The sequence below is a fragment of the Gossypium raimondii genome, chromosome 13 (assembly GCF_025698545.1).
Source record: "Gossypium raimondii isolate GPD5lz chromosome 13, ASM2569854v1, whole genome shotgun sequence".
NCBI classification, from domain to species: Eukaryota; Viridiplantae; Streptophyta; class Magnoliopsida; order Malvales; family Malvaceae; genus Gossypium; species Gossypium raimondii.
Window position 1 is genome coordinate 15,269,296 of NC_068577.1, and position 15,244 is coordinate 15,284,539.

Genomic DNA, 15,244 nt, shown 5'->3' on the forward strand with positions numbered 1-15,244 from the left:
ATAATTTTTATGTTTTTGAGATCGTTGCAACTAGGTCCAGCTAGCCCGTACCTTTGATTTTGAAACCGTTAAAGATTTTGAAGGTTTCCATTGATGAATCTATATTATTTTAGTTATTAAATGATGAATTTGAATTGTTGGTTGATATTTAAAAGCATTTTGTTAAGTGATTTTGATGAATTTTTCAATTAGTGACTAAATTGTTCAAATAGTAAAACTACAAGGATTTGATGCTAAACTGCTGCAAATATGGGCTTTATTGGATGCTAAAAAAATTCAAATGTTATGAATTTGCAATAAAAATGGTTAATTTGCATGTTTTAGGCTCAGAGACTAAATTGAATAAAAATGAAAAGTTGAAGGCAATTTTGTAAAAGTATCAAAATGACTAAATTGCATAAAATACATTTTTTACTGTCTAAATTAGTATATTGAATAAAATTATTAATTTAAATCAAGATCGAGTGGAAAATCGAGAAGAATGAAAAATTACAAAATTACCCCTATACTTTGTCATTTCTGCAATTTAGCCAAGTAAGTTCGTATGAACTGTATTTTGTATAATGTTGATTAAATTAAGTTTTAATATGTGATTCTATTGTGATTGAATCAATATATATTATTATGCATTTTATTTTGTAAAGAAAATATAGAAATCCAACGACGTATGACGACTATCGAGCCCTATTTGAACCTTAGGAATATTAAGGATACAAATTACATTTCGTTACAGTTATCATGTTTCGAGTGCTGGTCCTGAATGTCCTATAGGTGGCTGGGTTCTGGCATTTGTTGCGGATTCTCGATAGCTTGTGTGAGCAGTACCGTGTGGCTACGTTCCGACCGATAGCTTATGTGAGTAGACCCAGGTTACTATGTTTCGGGTGCTGGTCTTGAATGTCCTACCGATGACTGAGGTCCTGCACTAGTTGTGAATACTCGACAACTTGTGTGAGCAACATCATGTAGCTTATATTTCGACCACAGCTTGTGTAAGCAGGCCCATTTGACAGCTCGTGTGAGCTACGACTATATGTTTAGCACACTTTGTGTGAGCTTTCCCGTGTATCCGGTATTATTCTAAGTGGTTCAACGGGAATAAAAAGGGAATGAGAGGTAAGTATTCACATGACTTATGTCCTGAATTTATGAAATGGAATGAAAAGGTAATGTTTAATTAAAGTATGCATACCCTCATGAAATTGAAGATTTCAAATGATGTTCATGTATATGACTTACCTTATGTTAGTTCAAGTGATTTATGAGTTGATGCTCATGACTTGTGGATGATGCTTAGGCTTGTGCCAAGCTTATGATTGGATTATGTCATCCTTAGTCTTAATGAAATACATTGAAACGGTAAGTGTTCAATTGCTAATATGTTTATGCATATGAAAAAGTGGTATAAATTAAAGTATGTAATTTCTTATGAAATGATTTATCATGTAGTTGATTTCAAAAGAGCTATGTTAAATGCACTAGCTCGTAGTCATGGATGATGCAAAAGAAACGGGTATAAAAAGCTAATGTAAATGGTAGGTTCATAGTTGAAAAGAAATATGATGAAATAAAAGGGAATTTATATGTTGAAAGATGTACTTATATGTAGGAAGCTTACGTATGTTATGGATGAATATACCTAGTTCACAAAAAATATGCTAATAAATGACTTGATGTTTTTATTTAAACTAAAGTAAGTAAACGCAATGGAAAGTAAGTAAATGGGAGGGTTCAAAGTCTTATGAAATCCTACTATGCTAGGAACGATAAGAATATATATGGTGTTGATAGACTTATCCCATTGTGAGTTGATGATTATGGTTCAATAAATATTGAGGCATTGGTATAGGTTTATAATTAACCTATAATGTTTATTATTGAAATGTAATATTATGCTTATGGTTTATATGAGCTTACTAAGCATTCATTGTTTATGTGGTTATCTTTCTCTTACTTTACAGATTACCAAAAACTCGATCGGGTTGGAAGCTCGTTGAAGATCTATCACACTATCCAGCGATTATATTGGTAGATTTTGATGTTTTGATCAAGGTTATAATGGTATGTATAGGTGGACTTGTAGTTTATGGTAACTGATGAGTTTGGCATGTATATATCATTTTGGTTGATGTAAACTTGGTACTTTTGATGCCTTGTCGATATATGTTTTTTTTTTCAAGGTGTTAATGCATGTTTAAATGGAAAAAGTGATAGGTGATGAATTAACCTCAACATGGTCAAGTTCTGGTATGCTTTAGAAAGGTTTTGAATAGATGCGCATGATTTAAATATGGTATGAATATAGGTTGGATGTTGGTACCATTTGGAAATGGCTAGATTTGTGTCATTTATATGGTTTTGATATATGTGAGAAATGGTCCAGATGATAATGTTACTTTGACATGGCATGAATCTAATATGGTATGGTTGTTTTGGCATGGAAACAAATTAGTTGATAAATGGTAAAAGTGCACATATTTAGGTTAATTTGATGATTTATGTTTGATGTGTCTTTTGGCATATTGGTTGTATGAATAAATGACCTATTGAATTGGTCTTAATATGGATATTTTGGTATGTTTTGATGCTTTGGTTAAAAGAGCAAATGGAATGTAAGTGCATGCTTTGAAAACGTGAAAGCAATGGTTTGAATTTGGCCTATTTCTTGTCCACGTGACCTAAGACATGGGCGTGTGTCTCAACCGTGGTGACACATGGCCATGCGACACGGCTATGTGTCTCCTGTAGGTTTTAAAGGCTGCTTTTCAACAGTTACACGGCCTGGCACACGGGCGTGTGGCTTAGCTGTATGACCCAAGGCAAAGAGTTACATGGGCACGGACACAAGCTGGGACACGACCGTGTGTCCCTACTTTGAATGTTCACACGGCCTGAGATACGGACGTGTGTCTCAGCCGTGTGAGTCACACGGCCATGTGACCCCTACAGTGTGAATTATTCCATCTTTTCCATAAAGTTTTAAATCTTCCCGATTTAGTCTTAGATTGTTTCTAAAGTGTTTCTAATGCCTCGAGGGCTCAAATTAGGGACGTTATGCATGTGTTTGAATGGATTTTGCAATGATTATGAAATGTTTAGAATGAATGATTTGAGTTAAATTTTTATGATAATGCTCCGTAACCCTATTCTGGCGATGGATACGAGTTAAGGGTGTTACACCACTACCCTAGGAGAGGCAAAACCTACCAACTGAGATAGATAGTGTGAGTCAGTTGATTGATCCTTCCAAAATGTCAGGAACGATTATCTACAAAATAACCCACAAGAACCAGTAAGCTTACAAAACTTAGTAAGGACATAGTATAACATTTAATCTAAGTACAATTAGATACAGTTCACATACTATTTAATTCAAGGTTACCAAAGTATAAATAGGGCACGTATGTGTATTCTGGGGTACCGAAGTACAAATCGGGACACGTATGTACATTCAGGGGTACCGAAGTACAAACAAGGGCATGTATGTGATATTAGGGGACCAAAGTACAAACAGGGGCATGTATGTGCATTCAAGGGTACCGAAGTACAAACCGGGGCACTTATGTGCATTCAGGAGTACTGAAGTACAAACAGGGGCACGTATGTGCAATCATCACTAATTATATATATAAACATATTAATTAAAGAAAAATAATATAAGATTACAAGTAACACTTTATTTACGTATTGAAATACTATGGACTTACCTATTATTCAATTTCGATCAACATGCAGGGACTATTTTGTTATTTTCCCTTTTCCTCGGTTATTGTCTCTTTGATTCAAATATTGACCTATATAATAATTAAACACAATATATTAATCTCATACACATTTCACATTCCATTCAATGCATATGACCCTTAAATTTTCATTAATTACACATTTTCTATAAATTTTACTACTTTTGCAATTTAGTCCTCTAACCGAAAATCATCAAATTGACCATTTTCTAAAAATAAAATTATAGTTGAATATTCTAGGACCTTTAACAGTCCCTATTATATATCAAATTCACCATTAAACATTGAAATTTTAACATTTTAACAATTTAATCCTTAAATCAAAATCTAACAAAAATCATTTCACAAAACAACCAAATAACACCATCAAAGCTTCAAATACATAATTATCATCACAAAAAACCAAGATTCATCAATTGTAACTTCCAAAATTTTTAACAGATTCAAAAACAAAGGTACGGGTTAGATGAACCTAGTTGCAACGATCTCAAAAACATAAATATTACAAGAAACTGGTTAGAAATTACTTACATGCAAGCAAAGAACATAGCCGAACTTCAAGCTTGATGAAAATGGTGTTAACACCCTAATTTTCAGTGGCTCTTCATTTAGGAAGGTAATAGCATTTTTATTTTATTTTTTCTTAAGTTTTATTTTACAAATCACAACTTTATCCTTTAAATTATCATGCATTTTAATGAATTCAAAGTCCAAAGCCGTCCATCTACTTTTACTATGGTCTAATTACCATATGAGTCCTCCCTCGTATAATAATTAAACTATTTGATCATCTTAATGTTATAATTAATAAGTTTTGCACCTTTTAAAATTTAGTCCTTTCTCCTTAATTAGTTATCTAAACGTTAAAATTTCTTAACCAAATTTTAATAGGAGGCTTACGACTTCATAAATATTTATTAAATAGTATTTACGTGCTGACATAATAGAAATTTATGGTCTTGAAACTATTGTTCCGTCACTACTGAAAAACGGGTTATTACAGGTTAAATTCTTAATGTTGTCATGAATGAGTTGGTTAAATGCCTTGCTTTATGTTTGATGATTGCTTGAAACCAGTTGATACATGATATGCCTAGATTGTGTTAGTATGGAATTGGTAAAAATCAAGTTTATGACTATGTTTTACCTTTTTAATTTTGGTAGTTTTTGGTATCTAGGTTGTAAGGTCAAGATGAAAATCTAATATGGAATAGTTAAGTGACTTAATGTGTTCAAAATTGGTATGTTTGATCATATTCATTTTGGTTGTTTTGATTTGTTGAAATGTGGTGCCAATGAGGGCATATTGGTTAGGCACTTAGGTTGAATGATTTGGTATATTATAAGCATGTTGGAATGTGTTTTGAAGGTATGAAAGTGGTTGATTTGGGTTTGACTTGGTACTCAAGTGAGGAGTGAAGATTTGCCTTGTTTTGGAAGCCATTTTAGGTGCACACGGACTGTCACATGGCCATGTGTCTAACATGTGTCTTATTGATTGTAGGTGCAGGTTTTTCCACACAAAATCAGGCTGTTACATGGCCTAAAGGCATGGTCGTGTGACCCTATTTCGACTTGTACACAATCTAGCCACACGAGCTGAGCTTTGTCACATAGCCTGGCAACACGATCGTTTGACCCCAAAACCACATGACCTCAAGTTTTTACACGTACGGCCATGTGAGTCATCCACATGACTTTGGCCATTTTACACGGGCAAGGGACACGACCGTGTGTCTTTTTTTATTTTTTAAAAATTTTTATTTTTTATTCAAATTTGTCCCTATTCATTCCCTAATCTTTTTTAAGCTTTAGTTTCCTCTATATTTACCTGATTTATCGTATACATACCTATATGAATTATGTAGTATTTATTTATGAATTTTGAATTGTAAATTGTTTGTAATTATATGGTAATTGTCCGTAGCACCTTACAGCTCAGGTCCGACAACTGGACCGGGTGAGAGGTGTTACATAGTGCATCATCGGGCAAGCCAAAGAAATTATACTGACACACGAGGTGCATCATCGAACTAACCGAAGTAATTATACTAACAAGCATAGTGCATCATCAGATAGACCGAAGAAATCATGTTGGCATATAAGTGCATCATCGGATGTATTGAAGCAAATATATTGGCATGTAAGTGCATCATCGAATATACCGAAACAGTTATACTAGCACATAAGTGCATCATCGGATAAACCAAATCAAATATACTGACACGTAAGTGTATCATCGGCTAAATTGAAGTATATACCTTTACAATTAATAGAGTAACCAATTTCCAATGTTATCATATAGTTCAATTCATGTCTCATCATTCTCAATTCAACATCAATTCATCATTTCATTGTATAATATAACATAATTAAGCTCAATTTCATACCAATTTCCTATATTAGTTAAGTCATACAACTTTTTATTCTATTCAATTTAGTCCCTTTCTCGATATTCAATTTCAACCATAGCATTTCAAATAAATAATCGTTAACATCTCACATCAATATTATATAATGCAAAATGTAATGAATATGCAATAATTAGATTGACCTCAAGTCATAGAGATACAAACCGAAAACTCGTGTCACTCGTCATCGCTTCTCACCTTTGCTTTCCCTATCGACAGTCATGCATCATCTTTAGCTACGAATAATAATTAAATAATAATAAAACATCAAATTATAGACAAATTAGAATTAAATACTAAATCTCACATATTTTACAAAATATTCATTTTAGTCCCTAAAATCGGGACAAGCATAACTTCCAATTTAGGGCATTAGATTAAAATTTGATTTTACTAAAACTAATTAAAGATCCTCTATTTTCTATCCCTACCAACAATTCTTGACAGTTTTTTATTTTATTCAATTTGGTACCTAATGTACGAAATTAACAATTAAACTTTACAGTTTAGTCTTTTTTACATACTAAGCTTAATTTTTAACAATTTGACACCTAAATCATTCAATTCTCAACCATGGAAACTTTCAAAAACTTTAACAGTTTTACAATTTAGTACATGGGCTAGCTAAATTAAGCTTTCATGATTCAATTTTCATAAAAATCAAAGAAAATGGCTATAGACTTACTTGAAATTAATGCCAAAAAGCTTGAAAGCTCTTTAATGGCTTCCTCCCTTCTTGCTTCAAAATTTTGGATGATTGGAGAAAATTATTTTCATCTCTCCGTCCACTATAGTTTAATTTAATTATGTTTTAGTTAATTTAAACCTTAATTACTAAAACTAATTTACATACATCATGTGGTCCACTAACATTTTATCTTGGGTGAATGTCAATCTTTCTAATGAACTGAATTTACAATTCAAAGATGTTAATTGGAACACCTTGTTGGGTATACTATGCTGGTTTGTATGAAAACAAAGGAATTCATTTGTTTTTGGAAATGTTCCTCATAATTCTAGTATGCTTGTGGGATCGACTTGGAGTTTGGTTGTGAATGTTAAAGCTAATAAGGAACCAACGGTCAAGGTTAAAAATCAAATCAGACCAAGCACCTGAAAACCACCAATAGTTGGCTGTGTCAAACTGAACACATACGGTGCAAGGAAACCTTATACCGGACTTGCCTGGTCAACTGGGATTGCTAGAGAAAACCATGGCAGATGAATATTTGGCTATGGTCGCAACATTGGGAAATGTAGTGTTGAACAAGCAAAAATTTAGCCAATCTATGATGGACTTAAACTGTTTTGGTCTAAAGGGTGGAAACTGGTTGTCTTGGAATGTAATTGTTTAATTGCAGTTCAAGCAATCAATGGTGGCTATAAAGGCCTAGTGAACAGGACATTGATATGTAAAATAAAAGAGCTTTGCGCTTAAGCATGGGTTGTTTGCATCGAGCATATTTACAAGGAATCTAATTGAGTGGTTAATGCCTTAGCTGGTATGATGTTTGACTATCAATTGGTTCTCCATGAGTTTGCTTTTCCTCCCCAACAAATTGATACTTCCATTCTGAATAATTTGCAAGATGATATTGATGTAATTATTGTTCTGTAATTTGCTACTCTTCTTCTTCTTACAAAAAAAAGGTCTATTTGTTATTTTGGTCCTTTGGTTGATTGTTATTTAAGTCCTCAAGCAGGTCTAATTGAAAATATATAGCAATTGAACTTGTACAATTTAGTCCCTGAGCCATTATTACTCACAATTTTGATTAAATCACTTACTTAAATTTCAATTCATCAATATGATAACCCCGTAAATATCTCTATTAAATATTTACGAACTCGATTTATGGAAACAGGCTCCCGAAATTGCCTTTTCCAACACCAATGAAAATTGAATCGTTACAGAAATTGTATTTTAAATTGCAATAAAAAGACAAATTAATTTCTTATATTTATTATGGCCTGCATTATAATTTAAAAAGGCATTTTAATTAAGGGATATATTATATTTTAAAAGTTAAAGATTCATAGTAAATTTTTAAAAAAAATCATAACTAATATTAGTTAAAATATGCATAATAATTATTTAAAAGCATGCCTAATATAATATTATTTAAGAAAAAGGCTTAATGACAAATTTGGCCACTAACGTTTGCATATTCTGTCAAAATGGCCCTAATTGTATTTTTGAGTGTTTGTTGGCTATCAACTTTTTTTTCTTTTTTTCAATCTACTTTTTCTAACAAATTTAATGAAAGTGCCATTAAAAAAGCTAATGGGGATGATGTGGAATTTCATATGTGGAATATTTTTAATGAGATGTAATTTGTTACTTAGATAACCCAATAAGATAATTACATGGGGAAAATAATAAAATAAATAAATAATACATTAAATTAAAAATTAACTCTTAATTCAGAGAAAATAAACATAATTATCTAAAAGAGTTAAGTTAGAAGAAAACTTCTCAAGAAACAAATGTATGAAAATGGAAATCTTGAATTTATTCATTAAACACGCTAGAAAAGAAGATTGAAAAAAATAAAGGTTGATGGAAAAAAATCAAGAATACAAATAGGGCCATGATGACAAAATATGCAAACATTAGTGGCTAAATTTATCATTAAGCCTAAACAAAATACCCATACTTTATTTTTATGACAGTTGGCCATTTCCAAATTTAAATATAACCTTAACATAAGAACATTAAGAAAAACCGTGAATACCTAAATGTCAATTTACAATTAAAAATTTATATTATTTTAAAATTTCATCCCTATATATATTTAATCAAAATAGTAAAAAGAATGTGATTTTAAAAATAGCATTAAAGAACTAACATAAAATTATGTACAATTATAAAAAAAAGTCTTTTAATATGTAATATGCCAAAAATAATATGAATCTTTAACATGGTACATTAATATTTAGGTAATTAAGTTTTTTATATGGAAAATATGTTTGTATATTAATATTATATTTAAAGTTAGAATAAGCCAACATTTATATAAATTGATTACGAGTGTTTCTTTTAAATTAATATTATATTAGGTATGATTTTATTAACAAGAAATCAGAAAAATTTATTACTTCCTTATTAATTGATTAGAATAAGTCAACATATATATGAAATGATTATGGGTGTTCTTTTTATTTAATATTTTACTAGGCATGATTTTAATAACAATAAATCATAAAATAATTATTCTTTATTAATTAATTTTATTGACTAAATTACATAATGTTTCTCATAATATCATAATTCCTAACCGTAAATTAGGGATTATATCATTAAACATATTATTTGGTCAAATATTACAAAAATTTCATAAATAAAATTTTCAAACCACTATCAATATTAGGCATACATTGGCATTGTTAAGTAAAAACCTGTAACATCCCTCGCCCGACCAAATCGTTGGGTCCGAGCTATAAGATGCATCATTCGTTGCCGGAACAACTACAGTCAAATACGCAATAAAATAATCATACGCACATGCAATCAACAATCAAGTGTCAATCACATTCAAATTATGTTAAACAATAATTTTCGAGTCTAAATCGAGCTTATGAAAGCTCTTTTGTCAACCCGAACACAAAATAGGACCAAACTGTAAAGTTTTAAAAATTTAGGGTCGATGTTGTGACATCATATCTTCCACGTCATGATATTTCTAAAACAGTACGCTACGTCATGATGTCAGGCTACTTGACGCTAGGACGTCACTTACTGTTGGCCAACGTTGGGACGAGGGAGGATGGTCATCAGGACATGGACCCTGTTTTTGATAAAAACGAATCATTTTAGTACATATTTCAAGTTTCAATCAATAACCATTCAATATGCTCAACAATCACCATTTTTACTTTATTCAAAACTTACCAAATCATGCTAAACAAGCTCAAACATTCTAGTTCAACATCTTAACAAATTAAACAACACTTATTCATCAATTAAACTATAACATTTCAAGGCTATTCAATCTAATGATCAAGTCATGAAATTTCCAAACTATAATTATACCATACCATTTTGAAATTTACCTTTCCACTTCAATTACCTAAACTTGTGTACTTTATGCACATTTATGACATACGAGCTTTAAGCTTAACCATCAATCAAAAAAGTAAGCCACATTTTACAAGTATGTTTCAAGTTGCTAATGTTCAAATACATTTCCATTTCATTCACCAATCAAACAAGCAACCATTTCTAACTCATTTCGTACCATTCCATATGACATTCACATAGTTATTGAATATCACATATTTAGCATAAAAATACATATATGTCCAACACCATTGACAATTCAAGACACCAATTTAATATGATAGGCAACAGTTAAAAAAACTTGCCATAAGTAAACACATTTACACACTAAGATGCACTTCATGTCACCTATATACATGTCACAACACTTGACACAAAATGACTAAATATCTACCGAATTGGGGGTAGTGTGAGCTTCAGGACGATCATGCTTGACATGTTCCTCAAGGTAACGATCTATAAGGAAAAAGAGAAAAATAACATAAGCATATACATGCTTAGTAAGTTCATAGGCATTAAACAAAACTTACCTTAGCTTTCAATTAATACAATAAGCTACCATAATTTGGCATAGTTTGCCTAGACATTACAAATCACAACATTAACAATGTGAGTTTTAACATATAATCAAACCATGTAATATCACAAGTATTTATCATGCCAATTCATGTCACAATAGATAATAAACATAAATCTCATTCAATCCAAGATGTAATGTAATAACATATGAAAATATCTAAGGCTTTGTACTCAAATCATTCAATAATCTTTCATTAAAACATCATGTAATTTCCAACTTATTTCAATTTTCTCATTTCATATAAATTGTTTCACCCAATGAACCCTAGTAAATGGACTCGAATACACAGGTAACTACACCACACCAGTTGCTCATTCGAGCTAAATAAATTCGTGTCAAGTTACTCATCAGGCTAAACCTTTATAACAAAAAATTCGATTGCATATCCAAGTTAAATATATATACATGTCAGGTTACCCGTTCGGGCTAAACCTTTGAAATGACATCAAGTTACTCGTTCGAGCTAAACTTATGTCACCTGTATTTGCGAGTCTGCAACAAATGTTGGATCTTGGTAACATCTGTAATCAATCCTGTACAAGCGCGCACAAAACCCTTTTGGCATGGCAATTGTATCCTCACCTTTACTAAGTTCACATGGGTATTTATTACATATATTATCAATACTTTTCAATTTAGTTCAATTTTCACCTTTTGTACTAATTCACAACCAATTTGATTTACAGTAAAACATATGCATATAATTCAAATACATACAATCTAAGTTATAAATACCGTATGAACTTACCTGGTCAAAACAGCAAACAAATTGAATATTTAGGGACTAATCAACATTTTTAATTTTTCCTTGATTATCTTTGATTTGATCCAATTCTTGCTTTATACAATTATTCCATTAAATTTATCAAATACCAAACATTTATACACTATTCCATGGCATGTATAAACCTATATAGTTCTATTTTTCAATACCCTTAATTTTTACATTTTATTCAATTTAGCCCTCAAATCAAAATTACAATATCTTTCAATTTTGAGTTTCGATTTAAAACCAATTCCAATGACATCCCTTAGGGACCCTATACCATCTATTTATACCAAAATTTGACCTCAATTTCACAATTTATTCACTTTAGTCATTACATACAATAAACATTACAATTTAGTCTTTTTCCATAATCTAAGCTTAAAATCTATCAATTTAACACCAATTTCTTCAAGAAATCAACAATGACAACTTTCAAAAGCTTTAACAGTTTTGCAAATTAGTACATGGGCTAGCTAAATCAAGCTCCTATTACCTAAAAAATATAAAAATTACAAGAAAATGACTTGAAATTTCTTACCAATCAAGGGTCGAATGCTTAAGCTTCAAAATGGTTTTGCTTTAGGTTTTTATTTGTTAATTCGGTGGAGAGGAAGGAAGAAAAAGATGACAATTTCCACTTACTTGACATATTTATACATAGATTAAAATTTAATTAAGTTTAATTAAATTAAACTTAATTAACTTAATCTAATTACTTCTATACATCACATCCCACTAACCCAAGTTGAGAATTGGTTCAATAGTCATTTAGAATCCTTGACTAGTTCAAATTTAAATCCCTAAGTCTTTGGCTAATTAAAAACTTATAGCAATTGGACTTTTACAATTTAGTCATTTTACCCCAATTAAGCAATTAATGGAATAAATTGAAAGACCAAACATTAATATTCTTTTATACCAACTTTGTAAATATTCATATTTAATGTTTACAAACCCAATTTACGAAAATTAGGTTCTGAAATCACCCTTTTCGACACCACTAAAAATCGAGTTGTTACAAAAACATATATTATTTTCCCGCATTAAAGATAACGAAGCAATTGTTTCATGGCATAAATATTCCACAATAAATAAGAAGAGGTAATTCTTTTTATTTTAAATATATATATTTTTTAATATTATTTTTTACATCAACTTTATTTTAAAATTTTTATTTTATTCATCACATCGATAATATTTAATTTAATGGAGGAAAACACATAAAATATTATGCCTAACCCTAAACCCTAAAACTCAATATTATAATGTAACACACCTTACACGACCTGATATTTGGATTAGAGTATGGTATGCCACAACTTAATATCAAATGATTGTAGTAAAAGTTTTTGAAATTTTTAATAACTTAAAATATTAACGTAGTCCTCAAAACGACAATTACAAAACAAACAAATTAATTATGCGCCAAGAAATGTATTTTAGATAAAACGTTTAGCGGAAGCATTATAAATGTCGATAAAGTTATTTCTTTTACAAAAGCTTCAAGTGCATCATTGGCGGTTAATAATCAGTCAAAACAGTTTAGCGTACACGCCTAAAACATTATCTCATAAACCATAGTTCATTAGATAAAACACACACACACATATACTGTGAAAGTTTACAAAAGACTTCATAAAAACAGAGTTTAACAAAACTACAAATCATTACAATAGTTGATACAAAACATTTCAACATGCCACTTTGCCCACAGAATGCATGATAATGAAATTAACAGAAGGTTCACAATCAACAATACTCTGGCGTAGTCCCTTCAAAATTCTCTTCCTTTAATTAACACTCCTAAAAAGGAAAAGATAACAAATTAAGTTCAATTGAACTTAGTGAGTTCTAAAGATATAGGAAGCTCATATAAAACATAAACATTGAAACCCAAGATGGTACCCAACCTTTCAGGGAACTGCAACACAATGATCACAATACGTCAAATGGCGTTTACAGAATATAAACTGATTCAATATGCCAAATTAACACAACACATAGGCGGTTACTATCCACCAACTAAACCATAACTTATAAACACAACTCATCCTTATGCCAGCCTCATACCCAGAATTCAGAATCAAAATCATGTCGATTTATCATATTCATATGCATTCACACCCTATTAACTCCACATTCATTTATGTTCAACCAAGTATGTTTCCTTGTGATCTGTCAGTTTGGTTTGCAATATAGTTTCCCTACTAGAGGCATCACAACCATAACCCCCTTCTTCAACATTACATCTCACATATCACCTATTGGTGGTATTGGCTTGTGCAATAATGAGGGTATGTATTTCATAACACGGACAAACTGGTGACATACCCAAACTGGTGTGATAATTATTATTGTATGCAAATTTCGGCAAAGGAAAATATCTTTCTCAATTCAACCCAAAATTCATCACACAACTTCTGAACATGTCTTTTAGGACTTGAATCACTCTTTCAAACTGTCCATCTAACTGAGGGAGAGAGGCATTACTAAATTGTAGTTTAGTTCTTAACGATTCTTGCAGTTGCTTCCAAAATCTCGATGTAAATCTTGGATCACGGTCTGAAACTATGGATGTTAAAATCCCATGAAGGTGTACAATTTCTGAGACATGGAACTCAGCCAAAATTTCTAATGGATAATTGGTGTGCACAGGCAAGAAATGAACTGACTTAGTGAGTCGATCCACGATCACCCAAATTAAATTGTTCTTCGAATGATTGAGAAGAAGGCCAAACATAAAATCCATTGTGATTTTATCCCAGTTCCACTCAGGTATCTCTAAAGGATACAGCTTACCTGAAGGAAATTGATGTTCTGCTTTAATCCGTTGACAAGTCAAATAAGTTGAGACATATTCTATTATTTCTTTCTTCATTCTATGCCACCAATACAGACTTCTCAAATCTCAATACATCTTAAAACTTTCTGGATGAAGAGAAAAGGGTCATTGATGAGCCTCTCTTAACAATTCTTGCCTTCAACCATTCTCAGTAGGCACATGCATTCTTTCTATAAACCGAAGTTCACCATCTTTTCTTAAACTAAAATTCGTTGTACCACCAAACACCAAACATTGCTTAAACACATCACATTGTACATATTTCAAATGCTCTTCTAAAATTTGATAAAAGAAAGCAGGTCGAACAATTAATTATGGCAAAAGAGACCTATCATCAACAAGATATACATTCGCTGGAAGGAATACTAATGCTGCCATCGTCTTCTTGCTTAAGGCATCTGCCACTACATTAACCTTTCTAGGATGATACTCAATTTTCAAATCATAATCTTTCGTAAGTTTAATCCGACGTTGTTGGCTCAGATTCAAATCTCATCAGATACCTTAAACTCTTATGATTTGAGAACACACGACACATTTTCCCATAAAGTTAGTGTCTCCAAATCTTTAACGCCAAAACCATTGCTATCAGTTCTAAATCATGAGTTGGATAATTCTTTTCATGCGGCTTGAGTTGACGAGATGCATATGCCACAACCTTACATCTCTGCATAAGTACACATCCAAGCTCATTTGATGATGCATCAATGAAAATAGTATACTCTACGCCAAATTCTGGTTGGGCTAAGACTGGAGCTTCTATTAGAATTGCCTTCAAATTTTCAAAACTTTTCTAACATGCATTAGTCCATTCAAATTTCTCTTTCTTTTTCAATAAA